This window comes from Lissotriton helveticus, chromosome 1_1 (genome assembly GCF_964261635.1).
Source record: "Lissotriton helveticus chromosome 1_1, aLisHel1.1, whole genome shotgun sequence".
Classification (NCBI taxonomy): Eukaryota; Metazoa; Chordata; class Amphibia; order Caudata; family Salamandridae; genus Lissotriton; species Lissotriton helveticus.
The window spans coordinates 1,380,599,993-1,380,621,794 of record NC_136057.1 but is presented as its reverse complement, the minus strand read 5'-3'; positions in this window follow the sequence as shown (position 1 = coordinate 1,380,621,794).

The following is a 21,802-nucleotide window of genomic DNA, read 5'->3' as shown; positions in this document are numbered from 1 at the left end:
GGACAGGCTCTCTACTTGCCAACGCAAAAGTGGCGGTCTTAGCCCTGGTGGAATGGGCTGTCAGACTTTCCAGAGGATGCCCTTTGGCCAATGTGTAACAGTCTTAATGCAGAGGAATATCCACCTTGACAGATTCTTTTTCTGTGTCGCTGTAGGAAAGTGGAGCATTATTTAGGATGGACAAGTGTTCACCTCAAAAGATAATGCAATCACCTGCTAGTTGTCACACACATTAAATTAAATAAACCTGTGCTTAATGCCTAGTAATGTGACATAAAGCAGCCAAGCGTAAATCAAAGGCAATGTGTAAGGTATTTAAGCAGCACATTCACAGTAGAAAAAATCACACAAAACACAATAAAAGTCTATGGTCAATTTTAAAATAAAGAGAGAAATGTTCCGAGTAAAGTAAGACTAAAAGTGCAAAGGTCTAATAAAGGGAAACAGAAATCTGAATTTTTAAAGAATAAAATGAAACTAGCCCCAAAAATCCCAAAGCACCAATGATAGTCCATGGAAGGGGTTGAGCGGGACCTACGCGTGATTTGAGTCCAATCGTGAGCACTCCTTGGATACAAGTGGATTGGTACTGGAGGATAGTCGGAAAGCCCAAAAGTATAAAAAACTGTACACAGATCATTATATTAGGGTCTTAATAAGCCCATGCTTATCGTTGGTTCAATGTAGGCATGCTCTGTGGCGAACATGGCTACATTGAACTGACGATAAGCACAGGCTTAATATATCGTCGGTTCAATGTAGGCATGTTCAGCAGCGAACACGCCTACATTGAACCAACGATAAGCACAGGCTTATGATGGCCCTAATAAAACGGTCCTTGTACATTTGTGTGACTTCATTAGTACTAATATTGTTCCAGCATTACATGATCAAGATTCTCGGTCCTACTCTAGCCCAACACACAGTGACACTGTGTCATTACTCCTTTTGGCAGATGGGTTCAAGTTTAACCCTTGGGTCCTTGCGGCTCAACTGGGCCATTCCAGATAGCTACACTAATCAGCCTTGAAAAAGTCATCGAAGACGAAACACTTGTCCGCTGTCTTCTCATGTACGAATACTGCACCATTGCTGAACTTTTGTGCCCATCATCAATAAAACGCCTTCATCAACATACCAACAAAAGACTTTCTGTAGTGCGTTGGGTTCATTTATGTATATTTTTGTGTATACCCTAACAGTAAAACCCCCAAATTGTCGTTTTTACTGTGGAAGGGCTGGTAGCCCCATTGGTGAGTACAGGGTTACACGCTGACAACCCAGCTGTGCTAACTGCTGAATGGGACTACTAAAGTTGCAACTTCAAGGAACATCGGGACCAATTAAGGTATCACAAATGGTTTGGGAGGGGACATGTGTGTCAAACCTTTAATAAACCGCATCTCAACATATTATTTAAACAAGGACAGTTGGTCTGACAAATGCAAAAAGGCCAAAAGGACTGAAAAATAAACTTTAATCTGCGAGACCTTGCAGGGCCAAAGGCAAAACAAACAATAAAATATCTAACAGTTCGGCTTGTGAGGTGCCTGGGTTGCGGACTCCAATAAAGGCCACACATTTTTCCCAGTGTCTGGCGTAAATGTATTTGTAGGGGGAAGCTTATCAGCAAGGATCACAGCCACAAACTAAGGTGGTGGATCGAAAAAACACAGTCAACTGCCTCCACTCAGTCTACACGCATGGAGGTGTGGATTATGCTGGTTCAGGTGCAGAACCCTGCACTGCTGCTGCAAAAAAAGATTCTCCTGCATCAGTAACCTGACCAAAGACAAATGCTTTTGCCCAGAAGTTCTGGGTACCATACTCTACTGGCCCAATCAGGAGCCACTAGGATTACTCGGACCCATTTGTTTCTATTCTTCATCAATAATCAGGAAGGAGAGGCAGAGACAGATAGGCATTCAGGAGTACCAAGCTCCACTCTAGCCGGCATACATCGCCATTGGAGGGCTTTCTTGGGAACTCCACCTCACAAGCGTTTTGACACTACAAATTCGCAATGGTGGCAAAATGATCCAGCCAGAGTTCTCTTCACTCAGGACCCCACTCAGCTCTGCTTGGTGCAATTCAACACCCTCCTTGGTTTAATTTCACATGGCAGTGGTGTGGTCCCTGAGAACCTGCACAAGTCTTCCTTTGATGTACAGCAAGAAGGCCTTCAGCACCAGGCAAATGGCTCACAACTCCAAATGATTGAGATGTAGTTGGGTTTTTTCCAAAGACCAGAGTCTCTGAACCCCACCACCCCCAGATGACCACCCCAACCAGTAGTGATGCATCCGTCACCACAGTCAGCTCTGGGTGGGGGTGAAAGAGGGGTCTGTTGCTGGTCAAATTGCAGTCGACCAGCCACCCCATACAGATCGTTTGCACCCTTCTCCATAACCTGTATGGAATGTAATAGGTTTCCCTGGTGTTGGGCCCACTGAGACTTCAGATTCCACTGCACAACAGGTATATGCCCCGAACATAGTTGACAAGCAGGATTCAGGTGGCCAACAAGCCAATAAACTTTAAAACCTTTCTCACTGACAACCCAGGACAGAGACTGAAACATCAAGATCATAGCCCAAAGGTCCTGGGCTCATTATGATGGACTGAACTGCACCATGTCCACGATAGCGCTTGTAAACGGAAGCCTCTTTGAAGGAGTCAGGTGCGACTTTGGTATATTGATCAAGCACCTCAACAATGTTAGGAGGTTCACCAACATCTGTAAGTTGTCCTCGACTGACTGTAGAGAGCCTGCCTTCAACAGCCAGTCATCAACGTAACAGAAAACTGATACCACCAAACCCCGAAGATGATTGGCAACCACCGCCATCACTTTCGTGAACATCCTAGGCGTACTGGTGAGGCGGAAAGGGAGCACTCAAACTTTAATTTGATTTAATTTAATTTAATGATCCTGGACTACATTGAACTGCACACCACTTCTGTGGGACTCCGGGATGAGGATATGAAAATACATGTCCTGTAGGTCCAAGGTGACAATCCAGTCACCTGGATGCAAGGCAGACAGAGCTTGGCCAGCATGAAGATTTTCATTCTGTCATTCCACAGGAAGGTAATCAAGGGGCGAAGATTATGAATAGGATGGAGACCGCTATCCTTCCTCAGCAGGAGGAAATAGTGGGAGTAATAATCTCAGTGTCTCGCCAAAGTTAGAACCCTCCCAAAGGCTCCTTTAGAAAGTTGAGCTCACACCTTTAACAGCAAGAAGTAAGCGTGTACTTCTGAGAAATGCTCTGTGGTGATGGGAGGAAGCTGCAGTAGGTCAAAAAGGTATAGAACAGCACAGTCATGCTGAACTATCAGGAGGACCCAACTTTCGGCTGTGATAGGTTGACACCCTGGGAGAATGTGTTGGATCCTGCCTCCTACTGGGTGGATATGCATTGGAAAGGACAAACTAAAACAGCTTGGCAGGGAAGGAGGACTAGGAAGATCAGTGCCCACGGGGATCCCTACAGTGCATGGTAGACTCCCATCTTTGGCCACAAACGGAATGAGGTGACTGCTGTGCTCAGAGTCGTCTTGCACACCCTGTATGCTAGCACCCTTGAATAGCCACGGAAAAGCCAAAACTGATGAGAAAGATCTCTGGTCTGGAGGCCTAAAGAAAGTGCTGTGGCCCAGCTCTCTTGATAATGTTTTAAGGCAGAGCCAGAGTTTTTTGTTTTGCGAAGTTTGTGGGATTCAACAAAAGGCATGTCAATAAGGGATGCTTGCACATCTCCTGAAAACCCAGTGGACAGCATCCTTACTGTGGCCCCCTAATCTTCCTAAGCAATTGGTTGTGTCCTGGCCAAAGCAAATAATGTATTTGGGTGACTCCTCCTGACCATCCTGAATGGTTTGAGCCAGTTAAATTCTTCCTTAATCACTGGCAAAGTCTTGCAGTCCATGTCCAAAGGATTAGTGTATATCGACCTAGTAGGCAAACTGCATTGCCCGACTTCAAGGCTAAGTTGACCTCAATCCTCTATGACTCGCTGTTCGGGGGGTGGGGGGGCTTAATGAATCAATTGGAGTTCAACTTGCGTAGAATAGGTGCACATCAGCATATCAGTTAGGGCTTAGTTAAATTGAAGTAAGGGCTAAGAGAAAGCAGACCCAGCTTGCAAGACTTCCATAAGGACATTTGTTTTAACCTCAGAAGGAGGCAGTGGTATGTCCAGGGCCACAGTAGAGTGTCGAGTTACCAAAGCAAAGAATAAGCTCTCTTCTGTTGTGGCAATACATCTGTATCAAGGGAAGTATCAAAACGATTGGCCTCCTGTAGGTCCATATATACCCTGCCATTATTATAATGTGGGAATAAATCCTCACCATCATTACCAATGTCATCTCCAGGAGGCAAACTTTGGTTTGAGTCGGAACAAAAAAGATGGTGGAGTCTCTAAGGACATCTATGCTGTAGAGATTAAATAGATTGGGTCTGGGGTCTGATGTTAAAGTCGGCACCGGACCCCCCTCTGCCATAAGTGACGTTCTTGTCAGTGTCGAAGAAGAGAAGTCAGAATGGAAGTCGACACCAGTTTCAAGGTTCAACAGGCTCATACGATGCTGAGGTGGGATCTTCTAGCGGAAACCCAATATGAAGCCCCTGTGGATCCTTGGGGCCCAAATACGTGCCAAAGGGAGCCAGAAAAACACAGCATGGACTCCTTAAAAGCCTCAACTTGCTGCAGCGTTGCTGATGGCCCGAGGAACTTGGAGTACATTGGGCTCAGTCCTTTGGATCATTTTGACCAACAGGAAGTGTCCATAAGTGGTTGGGTTTTCAGTACTCACGATGACATATACTTTGCATAATATGTACCTGACCAAAGATTTAGAGAAATTGTGAGTGATAAATTATCACTTCTCTCTCACTCTCATCCTGTTTGTACCCGTCATCCTTTCTTTCTTCGCCGTCTCATTGGCTTCCTCTCTCTCGCTCCTGCCTCCCTTCTTCCCGATTCCCCTTCTCTTTCCCTTAAATAGATAATGGGACCTTAGCTAAGACTCCCACATACATACATTCCACTGTTCCGTCTGGAGCAGCAGACGGCAGGAGATTCACCAGAGAGTCGTGACAGCACTGGTAGACTGTAATTGAGATTGTTCCTAAACTGTTCATTAGAAAATGGAGCCAGGCGACCGAGAGGCCCACTCTCAGGCTTTCTCTCCCTAAGGCTTTTCCATCATCCCTTTCTTTTCCATCGGACCTCTAGCTTTGTATTCCACTCTCACTGTCTCTTATTGGTCTTGGCCCACCTTTTGCTGCTTCTCTTTCTCTCCACACCATTCTCACTATCAGTTTGTTCTATGCCTTTCCACTCTAAGCATAATACAGTTATTACACCTGTTGTAATGTTGGTCGTTTCTTTCTTCTTATCTTTAACTTCTCATTTATCTAATTTTCTTTTTTTTCTCTTATAGGTTGTACTTTATGATTGTACAATAAATTATCGTGGCAAAGAGTTAAATAATGTACAGTGCAGTGGGACCTCTTTCAATAGTCCCAAGGAAGACAAGGGTTACTGGGCTCAGATTGTAACAATCAGAACATTTTACCACTGGTGCTCTGGGTCTTAACCTTGTTTCTGAGCTCAAAGATGAGGACCACTTACACTCAATTAGCACTTGGCCCTCAGAGTAGCGAAGTTGAGCAGTCTAAGGCTTACCTAGGAAGGTGGTGTAGGGTTGGATACTCAAAACAACAAAAAAAATCCAATATCAACCAATAACTCAATGTCTCGCCGGTGCATTTACTTAAGAAACAAAAAGTACCTAAGTCTGCCCCAAACAAGATGATGCTACATGCATTGAATGTGCATGCACTTGCCCGGTTAGGTGAACATCAGTAGTGCACTACTGGTGATAGAGTGGCTGTTCTCAGCTTGAGCTTCCTACAGTCTGATGGGTGTTTTTCAGGCTAAGACCCAAGTTCACCACAGTAACACAGCTATGAGCCCACCCCAAGTTGCCTTGATGATGGTAATGCATAAATCAGTGTTTTCTCCGATGACAAGGTGCTTTCCTTTATGGTCACAGCACCTCCTCTGGTACTCTGGTTCGTGGATTGAGACAGAAGAACTGCAGAATACGGTCATGATGCTTCGAACACCTGACATGCATACGAGCTAGGCTTCTTCAGCAGAAAGCCTGTGACGCATGGAGTTGATTTTCAGACATGGGAATTTCAACTTCGCGCAGATGCTGCAGGTACATTGCGTCTTGGGACTACCAGACCCAGTGCTGCATTTGAGCAGGTGGTTTCCGGTGCTCAGCGCTGGCACTTAATCATCAACACCGGTGCTTTTCATGTGCACCAGTTAAAGCCATTTATTTACAGAGAGATTTGCCCAGAATCAGAGGTTGTTGAGCTGACACCGAGCCTTAAACCTGGTTCCCTAGCGCTGAAGTTGGCAGCTCTGGCCATTACACCACATCCTCCACCCACTTTCCTAGTTAGCAATTGGTTCTGTTTTAGGCGATGCTAACAAGAGAAACTAGCTGGTGCAAGTTACCTCCAGATGAGAGCCCTAGCACTTATTTTTTTTACGAATCAACCACTGCCCAGACCTCATTCTCCAACATGAGAGATGCAGGTCTTCCCTGAGTTGTAGTGGAAGTTTTAGTTTGTCACCACCTCTGTTCCTTCACTGTCCCCCTCTTATAGACAGCAATTGCCTCGTGCAAAGGCATCTTCAATGTCCCTCCTAAGCAGTTGGTTAGCACCGTACTTCAAGGCGAACCTCAAGGCAGCTTGTCGAAGCAGGCTGTAGAGCTCCCTAGGTTTCTGGTCCTCGACCTGGCAAAACAGAGTTGGTAGTCAATATCCCAACCATGAGCACAGAAGAGTTTCTCTGTTGTCATTGGCCTGGTAGAGGAATCTTGGCACATTTGCTCTATGTTTATGCGCCATCTTTATAGTAAGATCGCATAGAGAGTTTGTACACCAAGGATAATATGTATAAAATATTCATGCAACGTAGCAAGACTCTTTGCTGCGCTGTGCTGTATGAAAAGGAGAGGGCAGGAAGGCATCGTATTTAACAATATATGCGTCAGTCTGCTCTCTGCCAGCTCTGGCACACAAACTGCTGCCTAGCACCAACGCAGGCACACTTGCACCATGGGGAAAGGGTGCCTGCGTTGTATGCAGGAGTGTTTTTGTGTATGAAGGGACTCCTTCCTGCACAAAAACAATCCTGAGGCTTTTTCCTCTTTCTATGTGTGCTGCACAACGCAGCATACATTGAAAGAGGAATAAACATGTATAAATAAATATATTTCTCCTTGTTACTCCTCTCCTGGGAAGGTATAGCATTTTGACACATGCCCTGGTCTACCACTAATAGTAAATCTGGAAATCCGCCAAAATCCATTGGTGGAAGCGTGGGAACCCCCATGCTCCACCCATGGAATGCCTCCCTGGTGCAGAGTAAGACAAGGCAGTGACTTGGGCTGCCTTGCGTTACGACAGATTTACTAAGCAACGCAGGGCCACGCAAGGTGGCCTTGCTTTGCTTGGTAAATTTGATTTAGGGATTATCTTGCCCTTGTGACAGCCTGTGTGAGGCAAGGGTAAAGCAATACCATGCTAAATATGTCCCCAAGAGTCTAACTTGCAGACTGGTTTCAGGCAGTTCCTTGCCTTTTGCTTATTTCTCTTGATTGGTGCAGAATCATACTCCCTTGTCTACGGGAGTCAGCAGGAAGGTGTGTGGGCTTTAGAGTCTTCGGTCAGGGAAACAGAAAAACCAAGCCAGAAAAGATGGAGAGGTTGCGCTACTTAACGAACTGTCAGCCTTTGGGGGGGAGCCCTGCTAGAAAACAATGGGTCAGGAAACGGCAGGGGATGTTCCATAAACTTCAGAAGGGACCTTTCTCTCCTCCAGTTTCTAGAGTCTGGTCCATTACAAAGGACCTAAGTCAGAAATGTCCAGGTGGAGCCCTGCAGCAGGGGCGGCCTTAGGCATGTGCAAGCTGCTCACCTGCACAGGGCCACCAAACCCCAGGGGCCACCACGCCAATATATATCCTTAATATAATAATCCTCTGAGTATGGATACATATTTGCGTGGGGGCCCCTGGCAGGGATTTGGTGTTCTCCAGCTCTCTTCCACTTCCAAACACTCTGACCACCCCCCCTCTTCACTGGCCTCTGAGCTCCGCCCCGCTCGGACCCCGTCTTCCGGCGCCCCCTACCTACGCTCCCTGCCCAGGGCCGCCATGAGCCTAGAGCCGCCCCTGCCTGCAGTTCACATAGCTGTTTGGGGTTCTCTCCAACCTCCATCCTAGAAATCACTTGGGTTCAGGAAATCAAAATGGATTCCTATTTAGCCAGAGCTACATGTAATAAACATAGTCCGCGCACAACCTGTACACACAGAATTTACACATACACGTGTCATCCATGTTCCACATGGGTGGAGCAATTAACCTGTTTGCAGTGGACTAGCAGAGTAATGTTACAGGCAGGATAGCCCTGTATGTGAATTTAGCAGGCAGGTGACATGAAAAAAGGCCTGTCCTTCCACTCCCACTATAATATGTCACTGTCACCACAGTCAGTCCTCAGCCGCTCTGTTATATGACACTAGTTACTCCAAGCCTAAGATGGGCAGACATGGTGTGCCTTTCCAAATCGCAGAACACTACTCTGAGCCACATTCGGTGTCACAGGAAGCCGCCAGTGCACATACGTGATAATTGTGTTACATGAGGTGAAATGTAAAACATCTACCTGTTTGCTAACTTTATTTGTTTTAGGCTGTCCAGCTTGAGTTCATCACTTCCCTTGCCCAAACCATATTTACTATATTCTTCCACCAGTACTGAACGCTGGCTACTCAAGCTGTGCCTGATAATTATATATTTGTTCTAGCACAAAGCAAATGTAAATGTATGTAATTGAACTCTGCAGATATTTCATAATATAGAAAGCACAAATGAAGAACATTTTTTGGTAATTTTGAAGTGTGGTGGAAACAAATATTTTACTACAGTCAAAACCAATCAATACACAAGGTGATGAGATTTCCACACATTATTGTTTGTGCGCTGTATACTTTTATCAGTAAAACTGAATGTCTTACAAATGTAATGGTCATTTCAAATGAAGATGTGTTGTCTATAATGGCAGTTTGCTACCACATCACCCATACTCCATCTTACCCCACTCTGATGTGCTCTGACTGAATGTATATTTATAAAGCACACTATTGCTGAGGCGTCTTGGTGCTAAGATGAGTGCAATCCAGGAGAAGCTAACAGGTCTAGTGCTTGGTGAAGAGCCAGGTTGTTATCATTTTTCTAAAAAGAATCCTGCTTGACTGTAATCGCATCTGTACGGGGAGGGAGTTCCACAGTTTAGCGAACTGAAATGAGAAGCCTTTTCCTCCCCATCTGACTCTTTTTATCTTGGGAGATGTACCTGTGTTAGTCAACCTTCGGCACATATCGGGCAAATAGTGACTGTATATCCTCCGCACCTCCTCCATATAGGACTTTGTGCACTAGGCAGAAGGCCTTAAAATCCACTCGTAGTCGAATTGAAAGCCAGTGGAGTTGTTTTATGCCAGCGGACATAGGATGGTGTTTAGGTAGATCAAGCAATATTCGTGTGGCTGCATTTTGGAGTGACTGGAGTTTAGAAAACTGCCTTGCACCTGCTCTCAGGTATAGAGCGTTGCGATAATCTACTCTTGACAGAACTAATGCTCCGACTACCGTATTCCTTAATGCATAAGGAATGAAAGGAAGAATTTTATGCAAAACACTTTCAGGGTAAAAAAGCAGGCCGAGGATACTTGATTTACTTGTGGGCCAATGTTAGGTCTTTATCGATCAGGAAGCCTAGATTCCTAGCCTTGGACACAGGGACAGGAAATGTTCCAGCTTCCGGGGGCCACCATAGTTGGCTCCAAACCGACGATTTCTGGCCGAACTCTACAACCTCGTTTTTTCTGCATTAAGTTTCAGAAAATTGGCGTTCATCCATGCCACCAGTGCTGTAAGGCAATTGTGGAACTGATCCGCCGTCAGATCCACGCTTCGCATGACTGACACCACTAACTGGGTGTGATCCTCATATGACACAAGCATAAGACCGTGGTTTTTTATTAGTTTGGCGAGTGGGGTGATGTTCAGATTAAACTCAGTAGGGGACAGGGACGATCCCTGGAAAACTCCACATGGGAGAATGAACTTTCCTGACTGAAGTCCGTCCCAGTGAATTAGTTGTTCCCTGGATGACAGGAATGATGTTAGTAAGGCTAGAGCCCTGTCCCTAATGCCAGCCAACCTTCAGCCTTTGCACCAATACCACATGGTTTACAGTGTCGAAAGCTGCGGTTAGGTCAAGCAAAATAAGGGTAGACCTGCCCCCTCCATTCATCACCTTGCGTATCTCTTCTGTCGCCATAATCAGGGCTGACTCAGTAGAGTGCTGAGATCTAAAGCCATGCTGGGTAGAGTCAAGGATGTTGTTCTAATCCAGATATTCAGTCAATTCAGAGCTTATGGCTTTCTCTAAGATCTTGGAGGGTAGCGGGTGACAGGATATTGGGCGATAATTTTTGGTCCCCAGGGGATCAAAAGTGGTTTTTTTTTAAATAGGTCTGATACAGGCCTTTTTCCACCGCAATGGAAAGACCCCTGAACACATGATCTCATTTAGTAAAAGCAACTCTGCATCACTTCACAACACTGCACTCTACTCTGCTCCACTCCCCGCCATGCCACACTGTGTCACTGCACTATACTCTGCACCACTCCACACTATGCCTCTCCACACTGCATCACTACACTCTACTCTGCACCATTCCACTCTGAGCCACTTCACTCAATGCCTGTCTACTCTACACCATTCTACGCCAATGCACTCTACCTCACACTACTCTACTATGCACCACTACATTCTACACTAATCCACTGGAGGCCACTCTAAACTTCTCTGCCCCACTGCACGCTACAACACTCTAGTCTATGCCACTGCACTCTATGCTCCTTCTCTCTTCTCTGAAACAATCTAGTCTACACCACTCTATTCCATTCTGTGCCATTCCACTCTACACCACTCCACTCTATGGCACTGCAGTTGATCCTGTGCCACTCCACTCTACCCCATTGCATCCTACGCCACTGTAATCTACACTGCTGCACTCTATGCCACTGCACTCTATGCCACTTTACTCAAAACCAATACACTCTAAGCCACTGCACTCTACAGCAATCTACTCTGCACCATTGCACTGTACACCACTATATGCTACTCTACAATACTCTACTCTATGCCACTGCACACTACTCTACACCATTGCACTCTACATCACTTTACTCTGCACCTCTCTATGCTACTCCACTCCACACCAGGGCACTCTATGCAACTCTACTCTACACCATTGCACTCTACGACACTCTACTCTGCAACACCGCACTCTCTGCCACTGAACTCTACACCACTGTACTCTGTACCACTCTACTCTGTGCCACTCTACTCTGTGCCACTGCACTCTACACTCTGCACCACTCTACGCTAATTTACTGCGTAGGCCAATCCACTTAATGCCACTATTCTGTACGTCAATCCTCTCTACACCACTCTGATCTATTGTGCACCACTGCACTCCATGCCACATGCACTCTACAACACTCTACACATCTGCACTAGGCTCTGCACTTTTTCACTGTACCCTGCACAACTCTACTCTACGCCACATAATTCTACTCTGAAACAATCTACTGTACGCCAGCGCTCTCTTACCAGTGCACTCTACTCTAGTCTACTATACTCTTCTCTACACCTCTGCACTAGACTCCGCACTACTCCACTCTACCCTGCACCAATCCACTCTACGCCACTTCATTCTACTGTATGTCAATGCACTCTTTGCCAATGCAATCTATGACACTGCACTCTATGCCACTGCATTCACTCTACGCTGCTCTACTCTGCAAGACTGCACTCTCTTCCACTAAACTCAGTGCCACTCTACTCTATGCCACTGCACTGTATGCCACTGCACTCTACGCCACTGCACTGTACTCTGCACCTCTCAACTCTATGCCACTACACTCTATGCGAATCTACTCTGCATCACTGCACCCTGTGCCACTCTAATTGATTATGCGCCACTGCACTCTACAACACTCCACTCTATGCCACTGCACTTTATACCCCTGTACTCTAATCTTGTATGCACCACTGCACCCTACACTACTCTACTGTACACCTCTGCACTCTGCTCAGCACCGCTCCACTCTACCCTGCACCACTCCTCTCTACGCCACTTCACTGTACTCTGAAACAATCTACTCTGTCACTGCACTTTAGGCCACTGCACTCTACGCTATTCTACTCTACTCAGTGCATCTGCACTCAATGCCATGGCACTCTATGTCACTGCAATCCAGGCCACTTCAATCTAATCCACTCTACAACACGCCACTCCATGGTACTCCACTCTACGATGCTTTACTCAATTAAACTTTACTCCACTCTGTGACACTCTATTCCACTCCATGCCACTATACTCCTCGCTGTTCTATGGCAAACTACACCACTCTACTCCACACCACTGCTCCACTCTATGCCAGTCTAGTCTACTCTATGCCACTCCACTCTGACACTCAATGCCACTCCACTCCACTTTATGCAACTGAACTCTACAACACTCTACTCCACTCTATGCCATTCTAATCTCCTACACTCCTCCCCCATGCCACTCCAATCTAGAACAATCTACTCCGCTCTACATCACTTTACTCTGCAACACTCAAGTCAACTGTACGCAACACCTTCTCCTCACTCCACTGTGCTCCACACCACTCCATTAGACTATATGCCTCTTCACTCTACAACACTCTAGTCGACTCTGACACTCTTCTCCACTCTATGCCACTCTACTATACTCCACTCTGTTCCCTTCCACTCTATGACACTACTCACTCCACAAATCTCCACAACACTCCACTCTATGCCACAAAATAGGATGTATGACGTTACAACGCATGCTTTTACCACGCATGCTTTTACAACGCGGTTTTTACAACCCATACCATTACAACGCATAGCGCTTTGGGGTGCTGGATAGTGAATAGTTTAATTTACTATTCCAACTCCAGTCCCCGTGGACACTAGGGAAGGTGTTGGATAGTAAATTAAATCTATTCCCTATCCTAGAGTGCCCCCCAGCGCAATGCGTTGTAATGGTTTTCGTTGTAAAACCTGCGTTGTAATAGCACTGCGTGGTAAAAGTTGCGTTGGAAAGGATGTTTCCCCACAAAAAAACACTCCATTTCACACCACTCCACTCCACAACACTCATCTCTATTCTACACCACTCTACGACTTTCTACACCACTCCATAACACTCCACTCTACTCCACCTTATGACACTTGCCGGGTGTCAGTTTGAGTCTTAATTTACCCTCACCTGATTTTGCCTATTAGCCTAATAGCGATCACACTGCTTGCGTTGCTGGTCACTTCTCCAGCCACCCCCTCTAATGATGGGCTTTGAAAGCATTCAGCAGCTTGTTCACGCACTTGAGACAAGGTTGGGGCTGTTTTTTTGTTTCCTTTTAGGCATGAAGGTGCCCTTATTCGGAGTTGCCTGGGTCCATATTTCTCGGCGACATCTTGCTGAAGGGCTCGGTCTGATTTTAATGTTTTAATCTGTTTATGCTTTCCTTTTCACCCAGTTTAATTTGTTTTGACTCTACTTTCACCAGTAGTCCTCTGATGCAAGGGAGCCTGTGGCTGAGGAAAGAGGTTGCTGGATCTCAGTTTGAGTATTAATTTACACTCACCTGATTTAGCCTATTAGCTTAATAGCAATCGTGCTTGTCACTCCTCTGGCTACGCCCCTCTAATGACGGACTTCATAAAGCACTCAGCAGTGCCTCCGCACAGCGGGTGTGTCGCTGGTGCATCAAAGGCACGCCTAAGACAAGCCCATCTGCACCCGTCCACGCCTGGGCTGGGCTCAGTGCCCGTCCACCTGGCCTTTCCATTCCGATCGGGTGTGAACATTGATATATGCACATGAAGCATTGCTAGCTCTCAGACCATCAGGTCCCTTTGACACAAAAGTATGCTCTGACACTTCATCTGACACTAGTAATATAGAATGTCATTTAAGTAAAACTAAATGCCTGAGACCTGAACCTACTGATGGCAGAGGGGGAACGGAGACCCTGGGTCACTGACACAAAAAAGATGGCTCCATCTCTCACTCGAATTTTAACTGCATGCTACTGAATATAGGAAAGTTAGTTAAACATTACCTTTATTTCTGACATTGTGTTGGTTACGGAGACCTGGGTGGATCAGAACTTGGGCCCAGAGATGATTGTTGCCCCCCCACTATGATATATTTCACCTAGACAGACATGAAAAAAACAGAGGGTGGGTTGGCCGCTGTTTATCGGGAGCACTTTAAGGTAATCTTGACTCCAGTCTCAAGGGTGGATTTTGAAGCCTTGTTGTTTATGGTAGAACCTTCTAAGACACAGTCTTTTAAAGGTATGTTGGTATATCTCCCCCCAGGACCCAGATCTAGTTTTGCGGAGCAAATTAGCATGCTTCTTGAATTGCCCATTTTAAATTCAAATTTTTCAGTACTGGGTGATTTTGAAAATAAATCGCATCTTGACCTCGTAAAATTGATAGATACTCTGAATGGTTTTGGATTGTCCTTAATAACTAGGGGACCTACTCACCGTGCTGGTCATATGCTTGACGGGATATTTTCTAATAATCCCAATATTAGCATCTTGCCGTTCCTTCCTCTAACTTGGTCAGGTCACTGTGTAGTAAACTGGCAGCTAAGGGCCCAGGACAAAGTAGTGCACATATCTGTGAATCAAACTGTTTAAGAGACCTGGCATAAAATCTAGTCGGCAGAATATAAGTCTTTACTTATGTCCTCATCCGCTCCATCCGCCTAAAAAGTACAACAGAGAGCGGAAAACTTTTTCAACTGGCTGGATAAACTTAACTTTAGATTTCATTGTTCCAGGTAAACAAAACACTATATTTAAAAAGGTATCCCAGCCATGGTACGATGAGACTCTTAAGGTCTCTAAACAAGAATATTGTAAGCAACAACAGAAGTGGTGAAAAATTACGAGCCTGAAGAGAAGATTCACTGGAAGACACTCAGTTCAGATTCAGGAAAAATCATAGTACCAAATCTGCGCTGGTGGTGGCAACAGTGGCAATTCGAGAAACTTTGGATAGAGGAGGGAATGTGGCAATGGTCTCACTGGACCTTTCTGCGGCTTTTGATACGGTCACCATGCTATATTGGTTAACCATATGCAGAGTCTGGGGATAGGTGGTCCTACACTTGTTCTCCTAGAGTCCTTTCTTGATAACAGGCAGCAGGCGGTGGCTTTAGGATAGTTTACCTCTAAGTCTTATTCCCTGCCTTACAGAGTACCACCAGGATCTTCGTTGAGCCCTACGATGTTCAACCTATATGTTATGCCACTAGCTACGCTTATAAAATTGTTTAGCCAATCTCTAGCATCCTATGCAGATGACACGCAAATTGTCGTGAGGTGACCAATTGGATGGATGACAACTGCCTGAAATTAAATTAAACAAAGACAGAGGTCATCCTATTTGGAAATAATCCACTATTTTGGACGCCAGGATGATGGCCATCTGAACTGGGCTCTCTCCCTACCCCAGTGTGTAAAGACAACAACCTGGGAATTATGTAAGAAAATGAGCTGAAGCTGAAAGAGCAAGTCAACAAAGTTACCTCTCCCTCTTTTTGGTCCCTAAGATTTGTTAAAAAAATTGAGAAATATCTTCCTTTTGAGCTCCTGAAGACAGTAGTCACTTCTCTTGTGTTGGCAAGACTTGACCACTGCAACAGTCTCTTTCTTAATCTTGCAGAATTCAGTGGCACATTTCCTCCTAAATATTCCCAAATTTGAATCCGCTAGAGGTGCTATCTGGAAATTTCACTGGCTGCTGTCAGGTAACACATTATTTTCAAGGCCCTACAATACGCTGCATGGCCAAGGCCCTTCACTTTTTAAGAATCAGTTGAGGTGGTATACCCCCAGCAGGACTCTTTGATCAGGTTCGACTAAGAACTTGATAGTTCCTCCTATTTAAAGGACCACCTGGAGCATAAAAAGTTTCTTTAGGTCTACCGCCCTACTTTGGAACAGGTTACCGTTGGAACTTAAAACAGCTTCCTCCCTATCTGTTTTAGAAAGTCCCTGAAAACCTGGCTCTTTGTCCAGTAAGAGGAGACCAGAACTCTCACCTTCCTTTCTCTTTTAGCAGCAATATGCCTTTGGGCATTAGTTTTCACTTAATAAATTGCTTCATTCATTCATTCACTCAACTCTCCTTAACCCAACTATCTTTTAGCCATGCCGAACAGCAGCCACGCTTGTATACCACATGGCTAAAAGATATTGGCAAAGTAAAAAGTTCTTGCATAGGCAAGACCTATTGACTTTGCCAATGCTTGTTTTCTGTCCTCTCCATCATTAGGTCTCGCCTGAGCCAGCTCATGCACTGCTCTGCAAGATATTTAGTAGTGCGCTTTAAAAAATCCTACCACATGCTTTTTGCTGGCATGGAGCGTGCAGTTACGGGCACATGCACGAGCGGAGGCATCATCGCGCGTGCGCACCACTTGCGTCCTCTTTTTTCAAGCATTAGCCGCGTGCGCCCACAACTCCCGCTTCTCCCCCTCCCCACCACATATCACGTCTCGCGGCCGCTCGCGCGCGCGCGGCCAATGCTTGTTATGCTTAACTGTGTGGTGGTTGCACCATGACCAGTTTGTCTGATGACGTCCAACTTTAGACATCTTTCGAGTCCCTTTTGCTGTATTGAAGCAAATGGAAACACCCTTCTTCAATGCCTATTTCTAAACTTTTTTTTACGCCTTGCCCCAATATAGTTGCTTGGATCTGCTCGGTATGTCGGTCGGGTTCCTCCTTTTCCTCCCAGAAATATGTGTCACCATATGCAACCCCCGCAACCCCCTACTCCTCCCGCAGCCCCCAAACCATTCTTCAGAAAGCCAGCCCTCCTTTTGTTCACAGCCCACTTGCCCCGGATTACCAGTCCCTCCTCCCAGGCCCTTGTCGCAGAGGCGGTGCTGGTCTCCCACTTGTGCTCTCACCCAGACTTGAATTTGTCCCTGCAGGCAGGGCGTCTCTCGACAGCTTCTACCCCGCGCACCCCCACACCACTGGGCTCATCCATGCGCTTTTAATTAGAATATTTCAAGGCCTTCATTACCACTGTTACCGCCTACCACGTTTAAACTTGTAGACTGCTGAGCAAATGGGTAATGCAGCTGAAAGGTACTAATGTTACTGAATTCAAGATTAGGGTCATTACCACTGACTTAACCTCCCCCACGTGGCTGGTGAATGAATGTGGTGTGGTAATCGGTTCGAATGAAAATTGTCCACGTGTGTATCTCTCCACCTCCCTTTTAATACATTCTCTTTGTTGGGGACATTTAACAACACTAAACAATTAGTGCACGCTTCGCAAAACGGACGTCATACTTTCAGGAATCAAGCCACTGTAAGTCTCATGTTAATTCTTCTCTTCCTTCGTTTTCGGACCAAAACTTACGTTTTCTTTCCGCTCCTGGTCATCCCTGTCCTGAGGAGTCTTGCCCTCTGACGTGTGCTCTGAACAGCTGACCTGAGGTTAAATTAAACTCACGGGAGGAGCAATTTCCTCATGAGTGAAAACATAAAACAAGCCACTATTACAACCTAAGAATGCGTCCAAAGACAACATAAACTCATTACCAGACTGAACAGATCACCCTGTTGCAGGAACCTCACATCCTCTGCCCGCGCACTACCCAGTTGCTTGAGAGCAGCAGCTGCAGCTGCAGCTGCCATATCCATTCGCCAATCTGCTGGCCTGGTCCTTGATACTGCACTTACAGTTATGGTTCCTCATGCAGTTAACAATTTAATAAATAGGACAAAAACTCAACATCTTACTAGTGCACGTTTGTCCGGATATGAATTGACTCTCTTAGCCAGTCATATCACCATCCGCCGCTGAACTAAGCTCAATCCAGCCACATTGTTACCCTTTGTTGATGGTGACACTAATTCTGATCTGCATGATTGTGTTCTCCGGACGGAGGAAGAGACTAAAGGCCGTGTGGATTTGACTGACACACCCCTCACTGACCCTGATGGTACCGTGTATGTGGATGGTTCGTGCTTCCTGATGGTAGCACAACTGCTGCCTATACTATCACCACGTTACAGACAGTAGTGGAAAGTGAGAGAATAACTTACCAATCAGCACAGGCCACCGAGTTGGTAGCACTGATAAGAGCGTGTGAAATGAGTACGGGGATGGCCGTCAATATCTACACTGACAGCCAGTACGCCTTTGGCGTGGCCCATAATTTTGGGCGACTTTGGGCTGAGAGGGGATTTTTTACTTCTCACGGTACTAAAATACAGCATGGTCATCTGGTCAGCAGGCTGTTAGAAGCATTGACTCTTCCTTCAAATATAGCTGTGGTCAAATGTAGCGCCCACAAGAAAGTGACTGATGACATTGGAAGGGGTAATGCATTTGCTGACCAGACTGCAAAGGAAACAGCTAGAGATGTCTCGCCCTGTATGTATGTAGCTGGTCCCTCAAACTGGGTACCGGAGAAGGGAATGCATGAGGATACTATTGAGAATGTGAAGGAAATACAGGCAGAGGCGACTAGCGAGGAAAAGGCTCTCTGGGAAGAGCAAACAGGTCTATTAAATGAGAATTGCTGTTGGACGGATCTGTCTGAACAACAGCGATGGTTGTTACCCGATGCCCAGTGGTCACTATGGCTCATGGCCCAGGTCACATTAGTGCAAAAGGTATTTGCAAATTGCTAGCTCCGGTATGGCAAAAGAAACACATCCCAAAATATGCTGAGAGGTTAGTTAGGAATTGCATGATTTGTTTGATGCATAACCCGGGAAAAGGCACGCCAACACCTGCTGGGAATTTTGCACCCCCATCTTACCCCTTCGAAGTGCTCCAAATAGATTACATACAGATGGAAAGATGCAACAATCTCCGATATGTCCTGGTAGTTGTGTGTGCCTTTAGTAAGTGGATCGAGGCCTACCCCCTTAAGGACAACACTGCTATAAGCACTGCCAAAATACTGTTGAAGGAATTTTTTCCCAGACTTGGGATGCCCAGAATAATCTGGAGCGACAACGGAAGCCACTTTACAGGAGAAATAATGAAAAAAGTGTGTGTAGGGATGGGGATCAGACAAAAATTCCATGCCGCCAATCACCCCCAGTCAGCAGGTTTGGTTAAGCGCCACAATGGAACACTGAAATTGAAGATGGCAAAAATCCAGGCTGACACAGGAATATCTTGGCCGGACGCCCTGCCCCTTGCCCTCCTATCAACTAGAGCCACGGCACATTCTCATACCGGAATATCTCCGTACGAAATAGTGTTTGGTCGGCCAGCAAATGTTTGGGGAGTACCCAGCCCAAAAAAATATTCTGATATTGAATATCGGTTGTTGATTGATTATTTACATGAATTAACCACTAACCAACGTCTCATTCATCATCAGGTACAAGATATCCTGCCACCCAAACCCGAGGGCCCTGGTCACACCATCCAGCCAGGCGACTGGGTTTGCATCTGCAATTTCCAGAGAACAAAGAACTTGGAGCCGAGGTGGAAGCCGCCCCAGCAAGTGTTGCTGGCTACCAGCTCCGCAGTGAAGGTGGCAGGAAGAAAAAACTGGGTTCTAGGAGTGCACTGCAAGAAGGTGGCTCTACCACTACCATACGACCGGTGGGTCAAGGAAGGCCCGGGAGACGACGAATGTGAGAAAGTCCCGCGCTTTGTACCCTTCAGTAACGCCAACATTGCCTGGGCTTCATCTGAATGAGAGGACGACGACATCCTGCAATCTGCCGTTCCTCCGCATCGGAGGTTGCAGGACACTCAACAGCCAGAGCCTTTGTTTCCTGATCAAACAACGCCCAGGTCTACCCGGTACAAGCTCCGACCCAGAAAAAAGGACTAAAGAGACAAAGGGCTCTACCCTCTGCTTAACATGGTCCGACACATTGCTGCAGGGCTATTATACACCGACGCATTTGACCGGAGCCGGTACAGCGGACCGGAGCCGGTACAGCGGACTGGAGCGTGCCAATAGGACTGCTGGAATCACTGACCGGTGAAGCAACCACCAATCACAGGCAGCAACTAGGGAAGACCAAGTGAAGCAGACGTGACCAAAATGAACACTAAAAGCTTGAAGAGCAAAGAAATAAAAAAAACAAGTGTACATAAAGACAATATGTGGCCGCTACTCGATCTGTCTACTCGTACTCATGACTATTTCACTGGTACTGGCCTGCCTTGGGTGGGTAATACACGCTGCCCTTGCAGCACCTGAGTCTCCTACCTCTACAGAATGACCTCATCAACATGTGTCATTACCCACCCATGAGAAAAACAGAAGGACAGGTTTCTTCAACAACACTTTCATTCAAATGTTACACCAGCACCAGCTTGTGGTGAACACAACAAACTGTTGGGTAAGTGGGTTGCTGCCCCATACTGCAAGCACTGGGATGTCCCTGATTCCTGCTCCTTTTTCTCGAGCTGGTTCAGCCTACGGCTGGTACACTGTGTTCTTTGACACATTCTATTCAGGTGACACATCCACACGATCCCTGGGGAAGCTCAGTAGCAGACAAGCATTCCGCCACATCATGGCTGCGGAGTGGCCAAGCATGGATAAAGATTCAGCAGAAAAGAATGAATATGAGAACAATCATGGGTCTTTTTACCCATCGAACATCTACAATAGTGGGGGAAAGAAAAGACTTAAAGTGTGCTTCCACAGTTTGGAGGCATCCCTTGGAAGGGCACACCTTTGGTTCTTGAAGAAAAAGACTCCTCTTCAATTTTTTTGTTTGACGATTTTATTTAGTTCCCTTTTTTTTGTATTTCTTTCATAAGCTTTTACGTGCAGGAATTGTCAATCATTCCATTTTTCAATTCATTACAAATAATGTTCAGGTATGTACATTTATGATTAATTTCTGCTCTGATGCATTTCGGGCAGATTGCCCTTCTTCTGGGAGCTTTATCTATAAACATAAAGGATATAGCGTATATGTACACTTGCAAAAGTATTACAATACAATAACTAATACATATTTCATGCAACATGTGTGGTAGAAATCATGTAATTGTGCAGTGTTCCCATGTAATCTAAGTGCACATTAAGAACAGTACGTAAGTATGTTTATTGAAAGCCGAAAAAGGAGACCCAGGAGGGGAAAAAGGAAAAGACAAGGAACACCCAAACACACGGAGTACAACCCTCCCAAAAAAAGACTAGAAGAAAAACACTTAGTCATCAACATCTCTGACACTGCTTTAAAACCCCATGAAATCAGGCTATTGCAAAAGGGACATCATTTATCCCGACCAACAACACTCAGCAACTAGATCTGGATGTTAGTACCTTTAAATTTACACGCAAGCTTAGACTTAGACACTTCTTTGACAATGTTTCCCCTATTCAAGACCAACAACAGGCTGATCAACTTATGGGTCTTCGACCACACAGTACTTATCAAGCACCTATTAGTCACAAATGCATTGACCTTTTCGAGAATCTGGTCAAACAAGACCTATCAAAACTCAACTACAAAAAACAACATAAAAGAAATATCACTCAAAAAGACATGGATACCCTCAAAAGGATTGCCAACAACA